Source organism: Ursus americanus, chromosome 5, assembly GCF_024610735.1.
Source record: "Ursus americanus isolate L20-20 chromosome 5, mUrsAme1.1.p, whole genome shotgun sequence".
NCBI classification, from domain to species: domain Eukaryota; kingdom Metazoa; phylum Chordata; class Mammalia; order Carnivora; family Ursidae; genus Ursus; species Ursus americanus.
This window is the reverse complement of record NC_142131.1, coordinates 14,954,230-14,976,566: the sequence shown is the minus strand read 5'-3', so window position 1 is coordinate 14,976,566 and position 22,337 is coordinate 14,954,230. Positions and strand designations below refer to the sequence as shown.

The following is a 22,337-nucleotide window of genomic DNA, read 5'->3' as shown; positions in this document are numbered from 1 at the left end:
TGTCTATATCTTACTATATTATTCTCACTCTAAGTGGACTACTCTTTATTATTATTTTTAAAACAATGTAACAAAAGTGAAAGTGCTGTTCTCTGCCCCACTCTGTCTTTTGCTATTTATTATTTTTAAATTTATGATTTGTGTTTTTAATTTAAAAGTCTACTTTTTTTCAGTTATTTATCTTTATTTCTTGAGCCAGAAATATGGTGAAGAGTAAGTGTTCCTCAGTCATTACTGCTGAGGCGTTCCCAGACATGACGTCAGATTGCATAGCTAAGGGGTACCTAGGAGAACTCCTATTTCTAATGAGCACTTCAGCTCCACATTTCTGGAGCATGTGCTGGGTGCCTGTATTGTGTTAGAAAGTATGAACAAGCAGTCCACACAACCAAGAAATATACAGTCTAATTGATGGAAAAAAACTCATAAGCAGGTGATGATGATGATGATGATGAAATGAAGAAGTAACCGTGTGCCGGAAACTGTGCTACTTCATTATTTATTAGTGGTTTAAATAAGATGGAGTAAAAGTTACTGTAAGAGATATATACCAGGTGCTTCAGAAGCAGGGAGAAGACAGTATGTTATCACCTTTACCCCAAAGATCATTCAAAACATGAAGTGGTCATGTTTGAGGCAGTATGACCTGAGCGATAGCAAGACCTAGACCTGCTGTTTCTATTTTCCCAAACAGCTCACACATAAATTAATACTAATTTAGTTAGAAGATTAAAAGTAACTAAGGGCTGGGTTATTTGTTTGGAAAAAACTGCTTCCTTGGGAAACAACTTCATTTTTATGACCGGTGATCCAATCAAATAATAACATTTTCTTCATTCACTAGAGACAGAGTTAAAAAAAACAAAAGCCAATAATAGTTCTTAGGAATCCTAAGAAAGGGCATATCTACCTGTATCAGATTATTAGTAATTTATAACACTAAAGTTAAAAATAAGCTCTTGTTCCTTGAAGAAATCCACTGGTGAACACATTTTGTTTAGGCATCCAAACGTATGTCTTTTGCAAATACGAATGTTCACATTCTGTTTCTGTCAGTGTAGGTAGGTAATATCTATAGTTTCATGAAAAAGTACAGAATATGAGAGTACTTCCTCTTCACCCAGGAGGAAGAAAAGACTGTTTAATATATATATATATATATATATGAGGCAGTCTCAGAAGCAAACACAGGCAATGGCTGTTCAAACACTGGGGGAGGGTGATCCGGGCTGGTGGCATATCCTTCCTCTTGTGGATCTGTCTCTCCAATTCCATTAAACCCAAGTCCAGGAGTAAAATGCCCTTCTGATGCCCAAGCTGCTTTCTGATTAACATGTGGTATCCTGTCAGCATGCCTTCAGGGAGAACTTGCTGGAAACTTGAGGGACCTGTCCTCACAACAAATTAATAAACTGACAGCCTGGTTAGAGACGTAGCCTGTCTACAGGCACAAACAGGCTGGATGGGTACATGAACGCCAGGCCCAGGAGTTTCACTTCTTGTAAATGGAAACACTGGCTTTCTGATCCTGTACAGTAGTCATATGAGCTTCATTACTATGAGCAAAGCTCTGGGGGATAGATGGGCTCTGGAACTGCTGACCAGTGTGCTTTCTAGGCCCACAAGGCTTCAGGCCAGACCATGGATAGCGGCAAATTCCCTAACACAAGTCCACTTGCAAAGCCTCTCAAGACCTTAAGTAATTTATCCAGCAGCCTTGCTTCCCCTGTATTCTGCTCCTGTGGTCATCCCTTCTAAAGGATCCCTACCTGGTTCTCATAAGATCTAGAAGTGACCTAGAAATGTGAAGTGAAGAATTAAAGATAAAATCCAATGAACACAAAGGGACAGAAAGTTCATGGGGGGAAAAAGGGAATAAAGGGGGGAGAAAGGAAAAAATTTGAAAAGAAAGTTCATGGGAATTAAAGTATTTGCAAGCATTGGTGCTAGGAAGCAGACGCTGTGCTCCGAGCTTGCCAAACACCATCCCATGAAATCCTGAGAAACTGTGAGGCAGGCACTACTTTTGACAATTACTCCATTTCACAAAGGAGGAAACGGAGGCTTAATGAGACGAAGCCGTTTGAGCACACTTACTTACACAGCGGACCAGTAGTGGAGTGGGGCTGAGAACCTGTAGCCTCCAGCACGGCACTGTGTTGTTTGTGCACTTAGCACGCTTGTTCTTAAACACCAAGCATGCATTTTGCACTTACTACATGGCCAGGGACTGTTCTAACCACTTTACCAATACCGGCTAATTACTTCCTCATAATAAACTTATGAGTTGGGCCCTAAAACATCCCCGTTCTGAAAAGGAAACTGAGGCAGACAGCAGTAACTCGCTCAAGATTATACAGATGGCAGATGGTCTAGGCAGGATTCAGATCCAGGCATCCAGCGCCAGAGTCCAGCTCTGTCTCCATGCTTACTCTCACCGGGTTCCCCGGGGAAAACTGAGGAAGATGCCAATCTTAAATATTCATTTTAGTGCTATTGTAAGTGCAATTTTTCAGAGGGATGGATCGAAATACTGTAGAAAGACACCTCTGATAGCCTATCATTCCTCTTCATTACATGCCAAGCCAAAAAACTGCAATTCTTCTGTATTTAAGAGACGTGGGCCAAGTAAACACCACAGCGTACGATAGGCCTGGGTATGTTTATTCTTAGGAAAGATAGCCAAAGAGGGTAACAAATTTAATTCTACATCTTTTATCCCTCATTACTACAGAGGGAATAAAAGGACACTTTTTATTTCTGAATTTATAAATCCTGGTAGATAAAGATTGGAATACTTTTTAGAAATCTAAGATGAAGCAAATATTCCAGAGTTTAATTTAAGGGACGGTTTCTCTTAGAAACCGAGCAAGTTTAATAGCAGAATAAAAGTTCTTTGAGCATAAAAAATCGATGTGGTTACCTCCTAATTTGCCTTTAAAAAAAAAACCCTAATGTGTATTTTTGTTAAAAAAATACATACTCTGTAAAACAAAAAACCTCAAAACAATACGAAAGAGTATTAAGCACAGTTTAAAGCTCCCAACCCTGCCTCCTCATTACCCAAAGCGGACCACTCTCAATTTTATGATTTCTTCATTTTCCAAGAATATCTGATCATATACATGACCTGGGCACACACTTTTTACCCCACAAAAAAGAATATGCTTTTCACATTATTCTACCACACTCCTCTCTGAACGTAACTTATCTTTTCATGGCATGATACACACACATTTACATACATGTTTATTTTCTGTTTATTATTTTTACCATTTTAACAATTTTACTTTTTTAAATTTAAAGTATATAATTAATATATTGGTTTCAATACTGGTTTCAAGTGTGCAACACCCACAGTGATTCGATAATTCTATCATTCAGTGCTCACCATGATAATGTTACTGCCACCATACAATGTTACAATATTCTTGACTATATTCCCCCCTTCGTACTTTTCATCCTCATGACTTATTTATTTTGCAACTAGAAATCTGTACCTCTTAATACCCTTTGCCTATTTTGTCCATTCCCCACCTCCTCCTCTCTGGTAACCACCAGTTTATTCTCTATGAGTCTGTTTCCACATTTTTTGTTATTATTTTATTTCTTTGTTTTTTTTAGATTCCACATATAAGTGAAATTATATAGTAGTTGTCTTTCTCTGTCTCACTTACTTCACTTAACATAATACCCTCTAAGTCTATCTATGTTGTCACAAATGGCAAGATTTTAGTCTTTCTTATGCTAATACTTCATTTTATTTATATATATGTTATACACACACACACACACACACACATACACCATATCTCTTTTATCCATTCATTGATCAGTGGACACTTAGGTTGCTTCCATATCTTGGCTATTGTAAATAATGCTGCAATAAACATAGGAGTGTATAAATCTTTTTGAATTAGTGCTTCTGTTTTCTTCAGGTAAATACCCAGAAGTCAAATTGCTAGATCTTATGATATTCTCACTTTTAATTTTTTGAGGAAACTCCATACTATTTTTTATAGTAGTTGCACCAATTTACATTCCCACCAACAATGCATGAGGGCTCCCTCTTCTCCACACCCTCACCAACACTTGTTATTTCTAGATACCTCCTACTATAAACTAAACTTTTGATTCAACTTAAAACGGAACTTGCAGATCCATAAATTATAGACTTTTATTAAGAATAATACTTAGGGGGGGCGCCTGGGTGGCACAGCGGTTAAGCATCTGCCTTCGGCTCAGGGCGTGATCCCGGCGTTATGGGATCGAGCCCCACATCAGGCTCCTCTGCTATGAGCCTGCTTCTTCCTCTCCCACTCCCCCTGCTTGTGTTCCCTCTCTCGCTGGCTGTCTCTCTGTCAAATAAATAAATAAAATCTTAAAAAAAAAAAGAATAATACTTAGGAATTGATTTGGTAAAAATAACACCCTCTGACTCATACTGTAAATGTGAGGGGAACTTTTCTATTTAAATAATGAGAAAGGCCTTCACTGGTTCCCATACCAATTAAACAATCCAATTCAGGCCTTTTGAGCCAAGGTCTAAAAAGTTAGCTCCATCCTGAATCTAGGTAGTCTCTTTAAGTCCTGGATTTGTTTTGTTCCCCTACAAGTCTCTGCTGTTTGATTTAGTTCATAAACTCTTTCCAGGGACCATCATATTGGAGGACAGAACGTGCTACTTAACCAGCTCATAAAATGGCACTGAACTAAAAGGAAAATTCACTATAACCTTTTCTTTCTTTCAGCTATTTATTCTCCTAAACAATCCAACCTTCTTTGCTTAATACAATTTATATAATCTGGTAAGCAAACATAGCTTACTCCCCTAGCAATACTCCCTAGTCTTACACCTTATAAAATTCTCAACACAGCCCCCACTCAAACTGGGCTTGTTTGAAATTATTTTTATCACCACCACTCTACTCCATGCCTCCTGTTCCTTTGCTCCTTCACCACCACAAACCTACTTTCTCCAGTGCCTCCTTCCTTACGTCCTTGGAAGACTGGGTTAAAAAGAAAACAACAACAAAAGCAGGTGTTTTTTATTCTCATCCTCTCCACACAGTAAACACTTCTCAACTTGAGAAATGGCTTTAGGACAAATAATAATCCAGATCTAAATTATAAAATCCTTTGTTAGGAGCTCAGAAAAATCTAAGGCAGTGGCTCCTAGAACTTTTTAGACACACAAAGGCCCTCTAAGCATCTTAAGAGTATGCTTTATAAATCCTCTGCATTAAACAACTGGGCTTCTATGAATCATAAGAATGAATCATAAGAATGTTATCTCGAGGTATCTCATAGGGATCCGAAAGTAGAGATAAAGTACACTTGTGTTTGTGGACTCATAGGAAAACCACAAAATTTTTAAGAAATTGTTGTGAAGTGGGAACCACCAACTTGGATTAAAACACTGGAGACAGTACAAATGAAAAGTGGACTTTGGACCCCCAGCACTAGAGACAGTAAACAGGCAGAGAGAAGAGGCTATTTGGTTGCAAATAAAACTTTTTTTTTTTCCTTAATGGAGTATAAAGACTGACTCAGAAGGCAGAGCCAGGAGCCTACACTGTGAAAGCAGGAGCCAGAAACGACAGTTCCCAGGAGCAGGACTACACCCTAATGAAGAAACTGGCAGCATGAGCCTGGCTGGATTTCTGGATTGCGGTCGGCCAGTGATTGCTATGTGCCTCCTGCTTTCCCCCCTTTTAAATGGGTGAGTTGACAGCAGTTTACCTATGTGTGTCCTGTCACTGAAAGTTGGGTTTTGTGGGGAGTGGGGGAATTGGTTGTTAAAGGGTACAGAGTCTCAGTTATGCAAGATAACTAAGTTCTGGGGATCTAATGTATAGCATGGTGATTATAGTTAATACTATGTTGTATACCTGAAATCTGCTAAGAAAGTATATCCTAAATGTTCTCACCACGCACAAAAAGTGATAATTGTGAGGTGACAGATGTTAATTAGGGTTGGTTGTGGTAATCATTTCACAATGTATACCTGAGTCAAACCATCATATTGTACGCCAAGAATATATATAATTTCTATTTGTCAATTATACCTCAAAAATACTGGGGAAAAAAATCTTTCCTATTCCACATGCTATTCTTGCAATGCAACTGTTCTCCTTGAACAGAATTATGACTATAGCAGAAATGATGGTTTTGTGACTTCTGAAGATAGGCCATAAAAACTGGCTCACAATCAGTCTAGTTCCCTGGAGGGCTTGCTCTTAGAATCCAGCCGAATCCAGCCACCATACCATAAGAAAGCCAGAGCAGCCCATGGAGAGGCTCACATGGAGAAAAACTAGGCCTATAGCCCCAGTTGAGTTCCTTGCCAATGGGCAGGACCAGCTTTGAATAAACAATCTTGAAAGTGGATCTTCTAGGCCCCAGCTGAGTGATGTTGCAGGGAGCAAAAACAATTTGATCTTGCCAAGCCCTGCTCACATTGCATATTGATGAGCAATGTAAATGACGGATGCTGTCTTAAGCCACTAACCTTGGGTCAGTTTGTTATGCAGCAATATATAACTGAAGTACCATCTCACTGCTTTCCTTGCATGCTGCCTTCTATTTCTCCTCATTCCCCATGAATTTTCTACAAGATAAAGCTGATCAAGTTATGTCCCAGATCCGCCCCGCCCCCCTTTTTTTGCCATTAGGATCTCTGCCACTAAACTATAATCGCTCCAAGGTCATGAATGATTGCTTAACTTTATAGTAGCATTAAACATTTACTGAATAGGGCAGCGGGATGGCCCAGTTGCTTAAGTGTGTCTTTGGCTCAGGTCATGATCTCAGGGTCCTGGGACTGAGTCCTGCCTCAGGCTCCCTGTTCACTGGGGAGCCTGCTTCTCTCTCTGCACCCCTCCAACTCATTCATTCTCTCCCTCTCTCTCTCTCTCTCTCGCAAAAATAAATAAAAATACTTAAAACACACACACAAACTACTGAATAAATCAATTATCAAAATGTTTTGTTTCTGTAAGTTAAGTAGAATCTAAACTAGAGTCTTGACTTGTAACACGTAAATTGTGTGAAACTGAATTGCCAAATTAACAATACTGCTGATTTCCCTTTAATGAGCACAAGGACAAAAAATTTAAAGAATTCACTTTCAAATGTTAAAATAGTATGTACTTATAAATCGAGAGACATTCTTGATGAAAACATCTTATGACTAAGAAAATATGGTGTGAAAAATTGACACATAATTCTTTATAAGCAGAAAATATACTGTTTTCCCTAAACCTTAATAATCTGATTTGGTAAGTCTAAAAATAGTTCTGCTTTGTCATGTAAAAGTACAAAATTATAAGCAGTTCTTAATATCCCAAGTGTAATATTTATTATTACCATTTCTGAGAATTTCCAAATTTTCTGTTAACGTAAATATATATTTTCTTCTGAATATTCCTTTATTCCTTCTGTTAGTACACAACTACTCCCAAATTCTCTCTGTAACAAATTATTGGTATTTGTCCTTTTATCTTTTCTTTTTCTTTTTGTTTCTTAGTGATTACCTCTTCCCAAGGCAGATTGTTTTTTTATTATTTATGTTAAATTTTTATAAAACCCACTTCCTCCGAGGAGTTTAAGGTACTTGGCATACAGAAGATTTTTTGTATCTTGTTTGTTTTCATGAACATCTTCCAAGCCTTGAAACAGCAAAGTTAGGGGAAACCTTGGGTCAGTTTGTTATGAGCACAGAGCAGGGGACAGATCAGCAAGGTCAAAAGTGAATAGGAATTGGCTTATTTGTAGAATAGTGAGATCTCAGGGAACTGTGAAAATAATTAGGTTCAAACCACAGTCAACTTTATAGCACTACCCTTGGGAAAAGAAGGTGTCCCGATCTCTCATTTTTAAGTTGACTGCAGGATCCCTAGTTCCAAGCTACTCTCCTTTAGCCAGTCTCTTCTATTAGAAATTGAGTAGTAGTCCCTGGTCTTTGTACATTATGCTGGATTTAGACAAAAGTAAAGGCAGAATCAGCCTGAAGGCCATGATTTTCTCTTCATTTACATTTATTAAGAAATTAATTGATATATGACTTGGGGAGGTGACAGTGCATTTGAAATAAAAGGAGGCACAGGAGACAGTGAAGAGACTTCCATGGGTTTCTGGTAACAAGACCTCCAGGAGGAAGGCTGGCAGGTCACATCTGTGAAAGTGGGACCTCAGACACTTCTGAATGGGGACTGAGAGTTAGAACTAAGCTGCTTTAAAGATAGTGAAGAAAAGTGGTATTTATCACACACTGATTTTGTGGGCAAAGACTCCTTCAAAAAGGCCACATCTTTGGCAAAACAAAATTAGAACATTCAGTGTTCCATCTGGGCCACACAAGAGCTATTCAATATTTCCATTGTAGAGACTGTGATTTTTCTAGGAGAAATGTTCAACAGGGAACAACAGCAGCCGCAATAATGACAACGATGCAAAGTATTTCAACAGCTTCTTTAAGGTGGTATTAATGACCATGTGAGAATTGGTTGGGTAAAACACCAAAGAACTTTTTCATCCTCTGGCAGGCATAACTGAAATTCTTAAGTGCATGTTCAGTTTGATACATTTTTACATTTACACAAGGAATAAACTTCTTACAACCAATACAGCTTCCGTTGGAAACTTCCAAGAGGGGTGATTATAGGCTACTCAGCTTCTACTTTAGCCGTAAGGATAGTAAGGAAAAGGAAGACAGAGAACATATGTGAAGCAAGCAAGAAAAAAGAAAAGCAAAAAAAGGAAAAGCAAAGAGTTGTCCCAAAATCTGCTTGAGAAAATGGGTCTGCTTAAAAGAGTTTCCATAAATGGAAAAGCTTCAATTCTTGCAGTACGCTCAAGCACAAATGCTTTTAGTGTCTTACAGAGTTAGAGGAGGTAAATGGAAGCAAAACTTCAGGAACAAAAACTACATACCATAAAAGCCCTGAAATCTCTTTTCTTATAAAGGGCAAGATTCTCATTGTAAAGTCTCTTCATGAACACTGAATGGGGCAGAGAAAGAATCAGTTGAATCTTCAAAATAACTCCCCAACTCATCAATGAATATTAGTATCATTCTAAAGTATATATTACAAACAATATTGTTCTAAATAGCTCTAATGAGAGCCCCTGGTATATAATTTTGTGTAATTCCATTACGGTTTTTGCTTTTTCATACTGTTCAAATGCATTATAATTGATCAAACACACATATATGGTAGGATTTAGGGTCTTCTACCATGATGGTGAACCACTATTTTTAATAGCTTTTTCTCTGATTATAGTGGTAACCAATGTTTATTTTTACATACTAGGAAAATCCTAAAAAGTAAAGATTTAAAAAAACAGTCTATAATGCCAACTCTTACAAATAACTGATGTTAACATACTTATGTCCTTAACGAGTATTTTTTGAGCACCTACTTTGTGCCAGGCCCTTGTCTTAGAATAAAGACACAGTAGAATTTCCATCCTTCCAAATGAGAAGGGGCAGAAAATAACCCTATAAACAAATAAATATTGAATGCTATAATATAATATGAGGAAAATAAATGAGGCTAATGTGATAGTAAGTAAATGACAGGTAGGAAGAGGAAAGAGCTTAGGTTAGCAGGAAAGGGTGATCACTTTGAGAAGGTAACACCTGTGTGGAGAACCAGTCGATGATCAGGAAGCAAGTGCGACAAGATCCAGGGGAAGATTGTTTTGAGAACAGGGACCAGAACAACCAAAGTCCCTGGGGTAGAAATGATCTTCTGGTGAGGGAGAGACAGAAGAAGGCCCAAGTATAGCGAAAGAGGGGCAGAGTTGAGGGAGAGAATGTTGGAGAGTTGGGTGGGGACCTCACTGTGTAGGGTCTTGGAAGCAATGGAAAGGAATGTGGACTTCATTTTGGTGTGATTTCCATCATGGGAGTCACATGGTCTCTTTTAGAAAGAACACTCCTACTGCTATGTGCAGGTTAGATCAAGGAGACAGAAGAATAAACATGGGTGTACCTGTCAGGAGGTTGTTGCAGAATCCAGGTGGCTTGGATGAAGGTGTGCTAAGATTCAGGATGTGTTTTGGGTAAGGGAGATATAAACTACTAATAGAATAAAGAATAAAGAAAAGAAAGGGACAAAAAAGGGGGGGGATCAAAGATGATTCCTAGGCTTCTGGTCTAAACAATTCATATAGTGGTTCTATTTAATGAGTAGTGAAATTTCATATATAAAGGTACTTTTATCACATAGTAAGAATACATTGTCAAAACTTCCCATTTTTCATTAGCTACTTATAAAGCTCAGAAACATAATTAGCTTTAAATTATAGTAATTGGTATTTGAGATTTCTGACATATTTTTCTTTATCCAACTAAATAATTTCTGATTTCATTGTTTATTTAGGGTCCTATTTTTGAGGTCAATGCTAGGTTTACTTTTTTTAAAATAGTATAATGTTATTTATTACAAATAAAAGTAAGTTTGTTCCTAACCAAAAACATAACTTGGATCCTGACACTGAACAATATTTATATCCATTGGCCACCTTTATTTCTTCTTTTGCGACGGCTGACTTGGCTCCTGTGCCTTTTTTTAAATGTGTGTATCTGTGTTTTTCCCCATTAATTTAAAAATATACTTCTTTTAGATGTGGTATATATATATACAGTGGAATATTACTCAGCTATCAAAAAGAATGAAATCTTGCCATTTGCAATGAAATGGATGGAGCTAGAGAGTATTATGCTAAGTGAAGTAAGTCAGTCAGAGAAAGACAAACACCATATGATTTCACTAATATGTGGAATTTAAGAAAGAAAATAGAGAAACATATGGGAGGGAGGGAAGAAAAAGGAGGAAAAAGAGAAAGGGAAATAAACTATAAGAGACTCTTAAAAGGGGGCACCTGTGTGGCTCAATTAGTTAAGCGTCTGACTTGGTTTCTGCTTAGGTCATGATCTCGGTGTCCTGAGATCCAGCAATGTGACTGGCTCCGTGCTCAGTGTGGAGTCTGCTTCAGATACTGTGTCTCCCTCTCCCTCTGCCCCTCTTCTTGTTCCTTTGCCCTCTCTTTCTCTAAAATAAAATAAATACAATAGATATATTTTTAAAAGAGATAGACTCTTAAATAGAGAACAAGCTAAGGGTTCATGGAGGGACGTGGGTGGGGGATGGGCTGCGTGGCAGATGGGCTGCGTGGCGGATGGGTATTAAGGAGGGCACTGGATATGATGAGCACTGGGTGTTATATGTAAGTAAAACATCACTGAATTCTACTTCTGAAACCAACATTACACTGTATGTTAACTAAATGGAATTTTAAATAAAGTTTTTTTAAAAAAATAAAAATAAAAACATACTTTTTATATTAAAAATAACCCTTAGTCTGCATGGAATTTTGATTTGTCATTTATCTTTCCACTTTCGTTTTGATGTTTTCTTATACAAGAAGTATTTTATTTTTACACAGATTTATTACTATTTTCTTCATGATTTTGTGTGACTATAATGCTATCCCAATATTTACTTTTTGTATGTACCTTTTCAACCTATTTGAAACGAAGTCAATCATTTATGAAATGGGCTTTCATGGGCTCAGGTCTTAGGGGTGTGGTTGTCTGCTTTCATTAAATAACTGTATTATTCCTGGCACTTCCACTTTTGAGTGCTCTCTCTCACGGGAGTTTCACCGCCAACTTACTCAACAGGTCATGGCACCTAGCACAATAAGTGATGCTGTCATTTCATCGCTACATATCCCAGAAATGAAATCATCAAATAAATTCACAACATCGGGGTGCCTGGTGACTCAGTAGATTAAGCATCCCTTCAGCTCAGGTCACGACCCCAGGATTCAGGGATCAGCCCTGGCAGTCAGGGCTCCCTGCTCAGCAGGGAGTCTGCTTCTCCCTCTCCCTCTGCCCCGCCCGCAGCTGCACACACAAGCATGCTCTCTCAAATAAATACATAAAATCTTTAAAAAATTAATTAATTAAAACATCGAATCAATTCATTAGGAGTAAAAGCAAGACAAAACCAAGCAAGCAATGAAAAAGAGCAAGAACTAAAATTAAATACTCATAGAAAAAAAACTAATGGTTTATTAAATAGATCAAATTGCCACATAGAGCAAACATTTATGCCAAATATTTCCACCAAAAGGAACCAGGGATTTCTAAATAAATGCTTGACTCCAGGTCTGAAGAAGGGAAAGGACAAGATAATTTGGGATATTTTATGCCAGAAAACAACAATGTGCTCAGTGTTGAAAGGTCATACAAGTAAGAATAAAAGATCCAGCTTGAAAACCTCTTACTGGAAAGAATTCCCCCCAAAATATGAGTCCATAGTGATGTTTAAGAAAGAGAAAGGAGGTAAGAGAAAGCTGTTCTTTGCCAAAGAATTTCAGCTAATTAACACAGAAGGGGGACTTCTGGTTTCTGGTCTGGCATGTAAGGAGCTTGGAAGTCATGCCCTTCCAAGTAAAAAGCTGAACTGAAAATCAACAGTTCTTCTTATCTAGCAGAGAAGTGAGGTCACAGGGCAAAACACAGACTCAAAAACTGGAGAGATGGACAAAGAAAATCACAACCTATTACAGCAAACTCCATGAGCAGAAACCTCTGCGAGAATGTGTCAGGATAGGAACACCTAAACCAGAATTGATGAATTATTAGGGGCTAAGTGTGAACTAGTTTTAGAATTAAAAATTTCAGGGTGTCTAGTCACAGGGGGGCCCACAGTTTTGTGAGTTTTACATCCAGTATTTCTTACAGTGAATATTAAAGAAAAATTCCCATGTGCTTCCAGCAGGAGGGCAAAAGGAACCATTTTGAAATAGGTCAGAACACTCTGTTCTTTTTTTTTTTTTTTTTTTAAGCTTTATTTATTTGTCAGAGAGAGAGAGAGCACACAAGCAGGGGGAGTGGCAGGTAGAGGGAGAAGCAGGCTCCCCGCTGAGCAAGGAGCCCCATGTGGGACTGGATCCCAGGACCCTGGGATCACGCCTGGAGCCAAAGGCAGATGCTTAACTGACTGAGCCACCCAAGCATCCTGCACACTGTTCTTCTTAATGAGGCCTGCCCTCAGGGGCAAGTAGTTAATCAGAGCCTAAGTGACCTGGGGAAAGGGAAATACTCAGTTCCAGACCACTCTAGCCATCCTGTCCGTCTCAGGGGCTAGAGGAGAACTGAAGAACACTTGCGAAGTTCACAGTCTAGAGGCACAGACTCATTAGAAGATTGGACTGAGGGGCACATGGGTGGCTCAGTTGGTTAAGCATCTGCCTTCAGCTTAGGTCATGATCTCAGGGTTCTGGGATGGAGCCCTGCATCATACTGGGCTCCTTGCTGAGTGGGGAGTCCGCTTCTCCCTCTGCCTCCCCCCCCCGGTGCCCTCTCTAGCTCAAATAAATAGCTAAATAAATAAACTGATTTGTTTTGTTTTGTTTTTAAAAAGGAGATTGAAACTGAACCATGGCACTGTAGAAAGCTTTCCAGTCCCTCACATCTCACTACCATATCACTCAAGTCTTACTTACTGATGTTTCTTTCACCCAATACATCACGTCTACATTTCAACAAAAATTACAAAGCATACTAAAAGGTGAAAACTACAGCTTGAAGAGACAGAGGATCAGAGCCAGATTCAGGGGATGCCTGGGTAGTGCAGTTGTCAGGCATCTGCCTTCGGCTCAGGGCGTCATCCCGTCATTCCGGGATCGAGTCCCACATCGGGATCGAGTCCCACATCGGGCTCCTCCGCTGGGAGCCTGCTTCTTCCTCTCCCACTCCCCCTGCTTGTGTTCCCTCTCTCACTGGCTATCTCTGTCAAATAAATAAATAAAAAATCTTTAAAAAAAAAAAAAGAACCAGACTCAGATATGGCAGGGTTGTGGGAATTATCAGACCAGGAATTTAAAACTACAATTCCTATGCTAAGGGATCTAATGGAAAAGGTAAACAGCATGCAAGAACAGATGGGCAATGTATACAGTGAGATAGAAATTCTAAGAAAGAATAAAAAAAATTGCCAGAGATCAAAATCCTGTAAAACAAATGATGGGCTCATTAGTACACTGGACACAGCTGAGGAAAGAATTTCTGAGCTTGAGCAACGTCAATAGAAACCTCCAAAACTGAAAAGTAAAGAGAGAAAGACTGAAAAAAAAAATATCCAAAAACTGTGGAACAACTACGAAAAAATATAATCTATATGTGGTATAAATGGATTACCAAAATGAGAAAAGAAAAAGGAAGAAAAAAAATATTTGGAGCAATAATGACTGAGCGTGTCCCCAAGTTAATGTCAGACACTAAAACACAGATCCAGGAAGCTCAGAGAATACCAAACAGGATAAATGCCAAAAAAACACAGAAGGAATAATAGAATTAGGATTTTTTAAAAGATTTATTTATTTAGTTTAGAGAGAGAGAGAGCGGGCTTAAGTGGAAGGGAGAGGCAGAGGGAGAAGGAGAAGCAGACTCCCTGCTGAACTGGGAACATGACATGGGGCTCCATCCCAGGACACTGCGATCATGACCTGAGCAGAAATCAAGAGTCAGTCACTTAACCAACTGTGCCACCCAGGCACCCAAACTAGAATTTTTTTTTAATTAAAATTAAAACAAAAAGTCTACACTTGATAAATTTGTCTTTTGAAAAAAGATTCTATATAGTGAAACAAAAGTGTCTTTTTTCAAAACAGATAGCTTTTCCTGTCAAGGTATAAAACAGTATGAATATGGGAAGAAAACATCTTATTTCTTTTCGGTTCAGTCTAGTGAAAAACAAGGCACATCAAAGATACAGAGCCTCCTCCCTTAACCAAAGTAACAACTTTCTTGTGTATGTTTTGTGATCAGTGTAACAAATCTAATGCAGACCCTGAGCCAGGACTAGGCGTATGACTGATTCACTGCCATCCCCACCAAGACCCCATCCATTCACCAGATTGGTCCTGACTGTGTGTGGCAGGCAGTGTGTGTGCCCACGGCAGGGTGCGGTGGAGGCAGAAGTCCACTTGGCAAAGAGCAGGAACCTAGAGAGTCAGATCAAATCCTCGTCAGGAGTGATGCCTTTCTTTCCGCAGTTTCCACTTTCCCGTGGGGAATTCCTTCTGCTGGCCACAAGTGTCAATGGAGAGAACGAAAACCTGAATTATACGTGAGCAGACTAAAGACAGAGTCTGAAGAACCCCATTGAAAGACCAAATAAATGGCCCCGATGATTTCTAATTTCAGGTGACTGATGGAAAACAGAGCTGCTCTGTGACCTTACAAAAAACAGTAAATAACAGTATTTCATCCATCTGGCCCTCTTGAGCCAGAGACCGTGGCTTTTTTCCTCACCATAAGTGGTCAGTTGCTACCATCTTTTACTACTCCTTAAATTCACATACGAAACAATGTGACTTTGCAGCTCCTCCCGCTGAGAGGTGGAATTTATCTGCCTTCCCTTTGAATGGAAGCTGGCCTTGCGACTTGCTTCAAATGATAAAATGCATCAAAAGCCATGCTGTGGGGGCGCCTGGGTGGCACAGCGGTTAAGCGTCTGCCTTCGGCTCAGGGCGTGATCCCAGTGTTCTGGGATTGAGCCCCACATCAGGCTCCTCCGCTATGAGCCTGCTTCTTCCTCTCCCACTCCCCCTGCTTGTGTTCCCTCTCTCGCTGGCTGTCTCTGTCTCTGTCAAATAAATAAATAAAATCTTAAAAAAAAAAAAAAAAAGCCATGCTGTGCTAGTTCTAAGTATAGGTCTCAAGGGACCTTTCATGCTCTTGACAGCCTGCCGACATGAAAAAGCTCAGGCTAGCTGCCTGGGGCATCGGACCACTTAGACCAAAAACAAGCACTGAGGCCGTTCTAGTTTAGCCAGTCTCGGCTGACCTAACTGCAGACACATGAATGGGCCAAGCCAACGCCAGAAGAGAAGTCGGGCTCAGCCCAGCCAAAATGCCAACTTGCAGAATGATGAGCCAAGTAAAAGGCTATTGTTTTAAGCCACAGAGTTTAGGCGTGGTTTATCATGTAGTAAAAGCCAAGTGCTACACTACCGTCCCTAGTGTTGACCACAGTACCAGGCACTTAGAAGGCACACATCAAAAGTTGGATAAATGTGTTGTTGAATAAATTAGTTCATCTACTGTAATGCCCATAGTGTGCCAGCATTGTGCCCAGTGTGAGGACAGAGAGAGAACAGACATGGTCTCTGCCATCAGAGAGCTAGCAGGCTAGCAGAAGAGACGAACGATTAGGTGGTATTTACACAAGATAGTGTAGCAACCTACTGCTAGTGCTATGCTCGGGATAACGTGGGAGATGCCCAGACTCCAGAGGAGGGGCAGGGTCAGCGGGAGCTCCTTGAGGAGGTGATACATTGGCTAAGTTTAAAAAAAATGGCAAAGTGACCAGATGAAGTGGTGGTGTTGTGCGTACGTGCATACAGAGAGAAAAATGTAGAAGGCTACACACTAAACTGCTCAGGAAAATGGGACTGCAGCGGGGGAAGGGCAGATGATGAACTTAGTGTGGCTCTGCTACCAGCTGCATGGACCTCAGCTCTCACTTCAGCTCGGAGTCTTCATTTCCTCATCCACAAAGTAGGACCCGAACTGTGCTTGGCACATGGAGGTGTTCTAAGTAATGAATAAGGTAAACTACGGAAAGCGCGTGCCCGGTGCCAGCATGTTCTCGCTAATCAAGCCTGTCTATTATCATTGCGTTTGTTGTCTTGTTATCGCAGGCACATATCTCTTTGGATTTACATATATTTCAACAAAGTAGAAAATAAATCTTTGAAAAATAAAGTGATCACTGAACACTATAAATATATATGTTAACCTTGAAAAGAAGCAAATTCTTGACCAGAATCTTTATGTTCTGTGCTTCTGTAATAAATCAAATTAATAAAATAAAAGTGGAGAAAAGGTTTTCCTTTTCTCCAAGTATAAATTTAGGGTGTTGTGAAACTGTTTGGCGCACATGTGGGATGGCAAATGCCGAATCAGACCAAAAGGCGATATGCCAGGGACATAGTTGGACAGATGAGGCAGAGCGAATAGCAGGAGCCGGGTCACGAAGGACCTCACATGTAGAGCAGAGTTTCAGGTTCATGCCACAGACGATGGGGAGCTATGGTGCCTCTTATTTGGAATTGATGTAAGCAGCAGTCCTCTTAGAAAACAATCAAAATATTATTTGAGTAGGAGTAAGACAGCACCCTTTCATTTATTCAGCTTTGCCCAACAATAATTTTTGGATGCCTTCTATAGATCACAACTTTTCCAGGATAGGCAAATCCAAATAAGATCCAGTTTGGACTCTCAGAGGGTTTCCAGGCTAGTAGGTAAGATAGCCTACTACCCAGCTAGTAGGTAAGATTGCCTCGGAAGCAAAGGTTACAACTCAATATACTAGGCTGTAAGTGGAAAATGAATCAATTTGTGTGGTATAAACAGTCAGGACGACTAATTCTGGGAAATGGGGAGGAGCAGGGATGTTAAGGACGACAATGAGGGAAGCAGGATTTCAGTGGTGTTCTGAAGGAAAAATGACCTGTCTCTGTCCATTTCTGGGATCTAAAGTTTCTCTACAGGCCACCCCCTTCCTATAACCCTCTCCATCATGTCAGAGTACCATTCCATTTCTAAATCCACTGCCTGCCATCACCAATGTGAATACCCTGGGCACCAATTATCAAAGAAGTAATGCAATTATTTATAATATTATATAAACTGGACCCAACAGAATTAATTCACAAACACTGCGTATTTAGATTTACCCCATTCCCAAGTCCCAGAAGGGAAAGTTGGCAACTTTTCCTTTTTGTTAATGGGACCCAAATTTATAATAGCTCTCTAAAACTCATATTAACCAACCACACGATTCAGCCAAAAACCAAACTGATTACTTTGAACCCCATGGCTCTCAATTTCATAAGTTTGAGTTTTGTTCAATGTTAGATCACACATTAAAAGCCGTATTATGATTTATACCATAAAATTTGGATTTTTGATAAAATAGAAATCCATAGCGAAAACTTTCAAGCAAAATCCAACATGAAAAACTTTGAATAACTTTTATTATTACATGGTCTCTATAGTCGGTTCAACAAGAGCAGCCAATCCCCAGGCTTAAGCAGCCACCAACGATGGTGGCACACAGTGACCCTTCATATGTGGGACTCTCACCAGTGGATCCATATTTTCCAGCTTTATATTTGTGTTCAGTCTGTGTTCGCCTATACCACAATGTGCACTTCTATTACGTTGATGGTCTTTGAGTTGCTCTGCCAAAATTTACTGCAAGAACAGGTATACATTAAAGAATAGATACTATGGGTTTTCTTATAACACAAGAAAACTTTCTCAGCAGTTATCAAATTTATGACTAGGTTGGGAAAGTTAAACCATCACCCTCAACATCTACTGATCCTTTCTTGCCTTTGTAAAGCCTTTCTCATCAACTGCACATTTAGACAGGCAGGACTATAGATGAGATTCATATAAAATAATGTTCTTTTAGATGACTGAAATCCTCTAAGCTCCTTTACGATGATCTCTTATGAAAACATTTATCTCTACATATTCATGTGCCCCACTGAAAGCTACTCCAAGTGGTAAGAAAACGGTTCCTAAAAATAGACTTGGAACAATCTATTCCAGTATGCTGTATATATCCTGTGTGATTCTCATATTTGAATACTCTCAGTGAATGAGAGCCACTTAGCAGCTCTTGCCCAATTAGTAAGTTACAGAACTAGGATTTGAACCCAGCCAGTCTAGCTCCAGAGTCTGTGCTCTTAACCACCACTTTATATGCCTCACTACCACTGAAATTGAGGCTGATACCCTAAACGCGTGGGAAGTCGTATGTGTAACTATTGTTATTTTTGTTTGACCTGAGATATGCATATGTAATATGTAGATATATGTGTGTATATACATATATCTGTGATAGATTCATATAACTGTGACGTACATTATACATTCTGATAATTAAAAGAATCAATAAATGAAACAATAACAAAAAAGAGACAAAACATTACAAGTAAATTAAGAAAGTAAAAAATACAAGCTGTATTTCTGGAATACGTTTTCTCTGATCTACTACGGCTATTTATTTTGTTTTGGTGAGCAGTTTTGACCCATGATGAAATAGTATAAAAGTGATAGCAATCAATCAGATCTTCCGCAAAGAAATAAAAGAAGAATATCACACTGAATGTTAAGATGAAATACTGTGGAGGCTCAATTAACCTTCTAAGAAATCTAGGAAACAAAATAATAATAATAATAATATTAATAATAATAATACTGACAATCAAGGAACAGCAAGAATCCCTTATTTCATAGAAGGCATACCCAGAACTACACATTTAACAACCACATCCTCACATGGGTCTTGGGGCACCCATGTATGAATTCAAGTGCCAATATGAAGACTCACTGTATTGATTGTATGGGAAAAGTTCTGTGAAACATAGGAGATGCTTGCCTAGCATGTGAATTAATTTGCCAAAAGAAAACTTTCTTAATGTATTACTACATCAATTTGGATATGAATATTTAGCAAGTTAATTTTTGGATAAGAATATAAATAAAACAAAATTATTTGGTTACAACTGACATTCTATCACAGTTGGTGAGAGCTTTATATTCAAGTAATAATTGATATGAAATTCCTTAGAGGTCAATTATTCTTCTCCAATAAATAAAAATATTCATAAAATGAAACAGGAGTAGCATACTGATAAGCGAATTTACTCAACATCTCACTATAATGAAAGCAAGATTTTTGTAATATTCACTGAAATTTTTATTATATTTTGCCAGAGCAGAATCTTACTTTCCACTGTTCTTTATTAGTATTATTTCTCTAGACATTCACAGAAACACAATACAGGTCAACAGGAGTAGGAGTAACAGGACCTCAGACAGCTTGCAAGCCCACCTTGTATTTGCGGAGCAAAGGGGAGGAAGAGGAAGGTAGCTGTTAGGGTTACAAGAGGTCTGATCTGACTAGCAAGCTTCAGCCTCTACTTGGCCTCACCTCATGAACCTACAGCAGTACCTTGCGAGGAGATTACAGCATAGTGTTAACTCAGAAATAGACTTTCACGTGAAACTTGGGGTCATTGTAGGGCCTCGTTTGTCTGTTGTCTTGGGGAACTCTGGGACCCACAAAACTGTTCACGGGAATGACTCTGAATGTGACTATTAGTAACCAAAAAAAGGACGTTTGAAAAGAATACCAGGAACTTTTTCCAAGTGCACTGGAGACTTGGGCTCGATGCAAGGAAGGCATCTCTACTCTACACTCCAGGAGCGTCCTCTTGGGAAGATCGGGACAGGCAGGGAGCTTCTGCCACCACGATGTACCCTGGGAGCATGGCTAAGAGGGAAACCCAGGAATTGTCTCCTACAAGAGCTACCTACCATCAGGAGTAGCAGGAAAAAATATTAGGCTAAACAAAACTTGTGCCAGGAGGTGTCTATTCCAACATGATTCATTGTTAAGAGAAAAATAATTCAGTCACCAATAGGCATAATGTCCAGGACAAATATTAATCATTAAGCTTTTCATATATACCATATCAAGGAGAGTGAATACATTTTTCCTACATGTTGTAGGTATAGAGACCCAGAAACTCGAAGAGGCTTAAATCTGTTACTGAGCCCCTAAAACACCTAGTCTACCAGGAGTACATCGCCCCATGGAAGGAGGTTAATCTAGTATGTTTTGAATTTGTGATGTGCTGCCAACTGCTATCATTCCTCATCTTCCTGGGGTGGTGCTCATCTGCTGGCATCTGTGTGGGGAACCACTACTCCCTGTTCTTAGAACATATGATCTGGGTAGAGTTGACCACCAGTGGGCTGTCCCTGACCCAGATCTGGCCATAATACGCTGTATCCCCTGCACAAAGTGGTGGATTCAGGGACGGGGAGGCCACCCAAGCAACATCACTGGGACTCAGAGGGTCAGACCCACGACTTAAGCAGAAGATATCTGCAGGAACACGTCTCTTCCTGAGAAGGCGAGCTGTCAGGGCAACGTAAGTTGGAAGCTGCTGGTAATGCCCCTTGCCTCCACATGCACAGAGTCTGCTGACAGAGAGGAGAGGAGAGTCCGGAGCAGAAAGAGAAAGGGAAAAGCACAGTGTTTCTGATGACACTAGGCAGACCCTTGGATCCTGTCAAGTCTGAAGCCACATGTATCCCTGGATTTTGCAGACATTTGAACAATAACTTTCTGTCTTGTACAGGCAGGTTTGAGCTAGCTTTCCTTCCTTCCTTCCTTCCTTCCTTCCTTCCTTCCTTCCTTCCTTCCTCCCTCCCTCCCTCCCTCCCTCCCTCCCTCTCTTCCTTTCTTTCTTTCTTTTCTTTCTTTCTTTCTTTCTTTCTTTTCTTTCTTTCTAAGATTTTATTTATTTGCGAGAGAGAGAGAAAGAGAGAGAAAGAACACGAGTGGGGGAAGGGGCAGAGAGAAAGGGAGAAGCAGCCTTCCTGTTAAGCAAGGAGCTGGACTCAGGGCTCCAACGGGACCCCAGGATCATGACCTGAGCGGAAAACAGATGCTTAAACGACTGAACCACCCAGGAGCCCCTGAGCTGGCTTTTCTATCACTTGAAAACCTGAGAATCTTAACTTACTTGCCTGTATTTCTATTTACCTGGATTCAGCAAACACTGATTGAGGACCTACTGAGGGCCAGGCACTGAGCTACCTGCGTATGTTACAAATATGAATGAAACATAGTTGCTGATCTCGTGAGCCTTCTGTGCTGGGTACTAAATCTACCTTCTAATGATTCTCTACAGGTTAGCAAGCCACGTGCTGTTTTGAACCACAGATCCATGGATCTCTGTCCTGACCAGAACAGCCTCACTGGACCAGAACAGTCATTTTGAAGGACAAGGAAAGGGAATAACACCCAATTGGTAAGCTTTAAAAAAAAAAAAAAAAAAGCCATAAAACTGGCAGTATATTTTTAGTCTAACAATCAAGAAAAAAATTATCTTTGAGAAGCTATTCTATGAGAATCAGATCATCTAAAAACAGTATTCTAGAACATAATAGTAAATACTTTATTCAAAGCTTACTGTGCCAAAAATCACGATTAGAATAAGAAACTCATCCTAAATTTAGCTGAGTGTTAACAATGATGGGGATAAAACAAATGAACCTAGAGAACATGGCTACACAGTAAGTTAGGAGTTCATTTTAATAGTTTTGCATTTAAAATAATGTACTTTGATACTATTAATCAATACTCATTTTCAACCCAAAAATACAGGAAGAAACAGATTACCTTCTCAAACAGATTTAGGGTTACTTTGTGCATCCTATGACA

General features: G+C 39.5%; 1 protein-coding gene and 1 long non-coding RNA gene across 14 annotated transcripts in view; one reads left to right on the top strand and one right to left on the bottom strand.

Moving 5' to 3' along the window:
- The window catches only part of MCTP1 (multiple C2 and transmembrane domain containing 1), a 501,045-nt gene that overhangs the window by 333,149 nt on the left and 145,559 nt on the right, over positions 1-22,337 (bottom strand). The window lies entirely within an intron of this gene.
- LOC123791464 (uncharacterized) overlaps positions 5,405-22,337 on the top strand; it is a 94,463-nt gene continuing 77,530 nt past the window's right edge. For 3 of the 4 annotated variants that reach the window (XR_015724391.1, XR_015724390.1, XR_015724389.1), the window contains exons 1-2: positions 5,405-5,722; positions 21,805-21,924. This is a non-coding gene — a long non-coding RNA (uncharacterized LOC123791464). The remainder of the gene's footprint in view (positions 5,723-21,804; positions 21,925-22,337) is intronic. The other variant, XR_006779383.2, reaches the window with a different exon arrangement.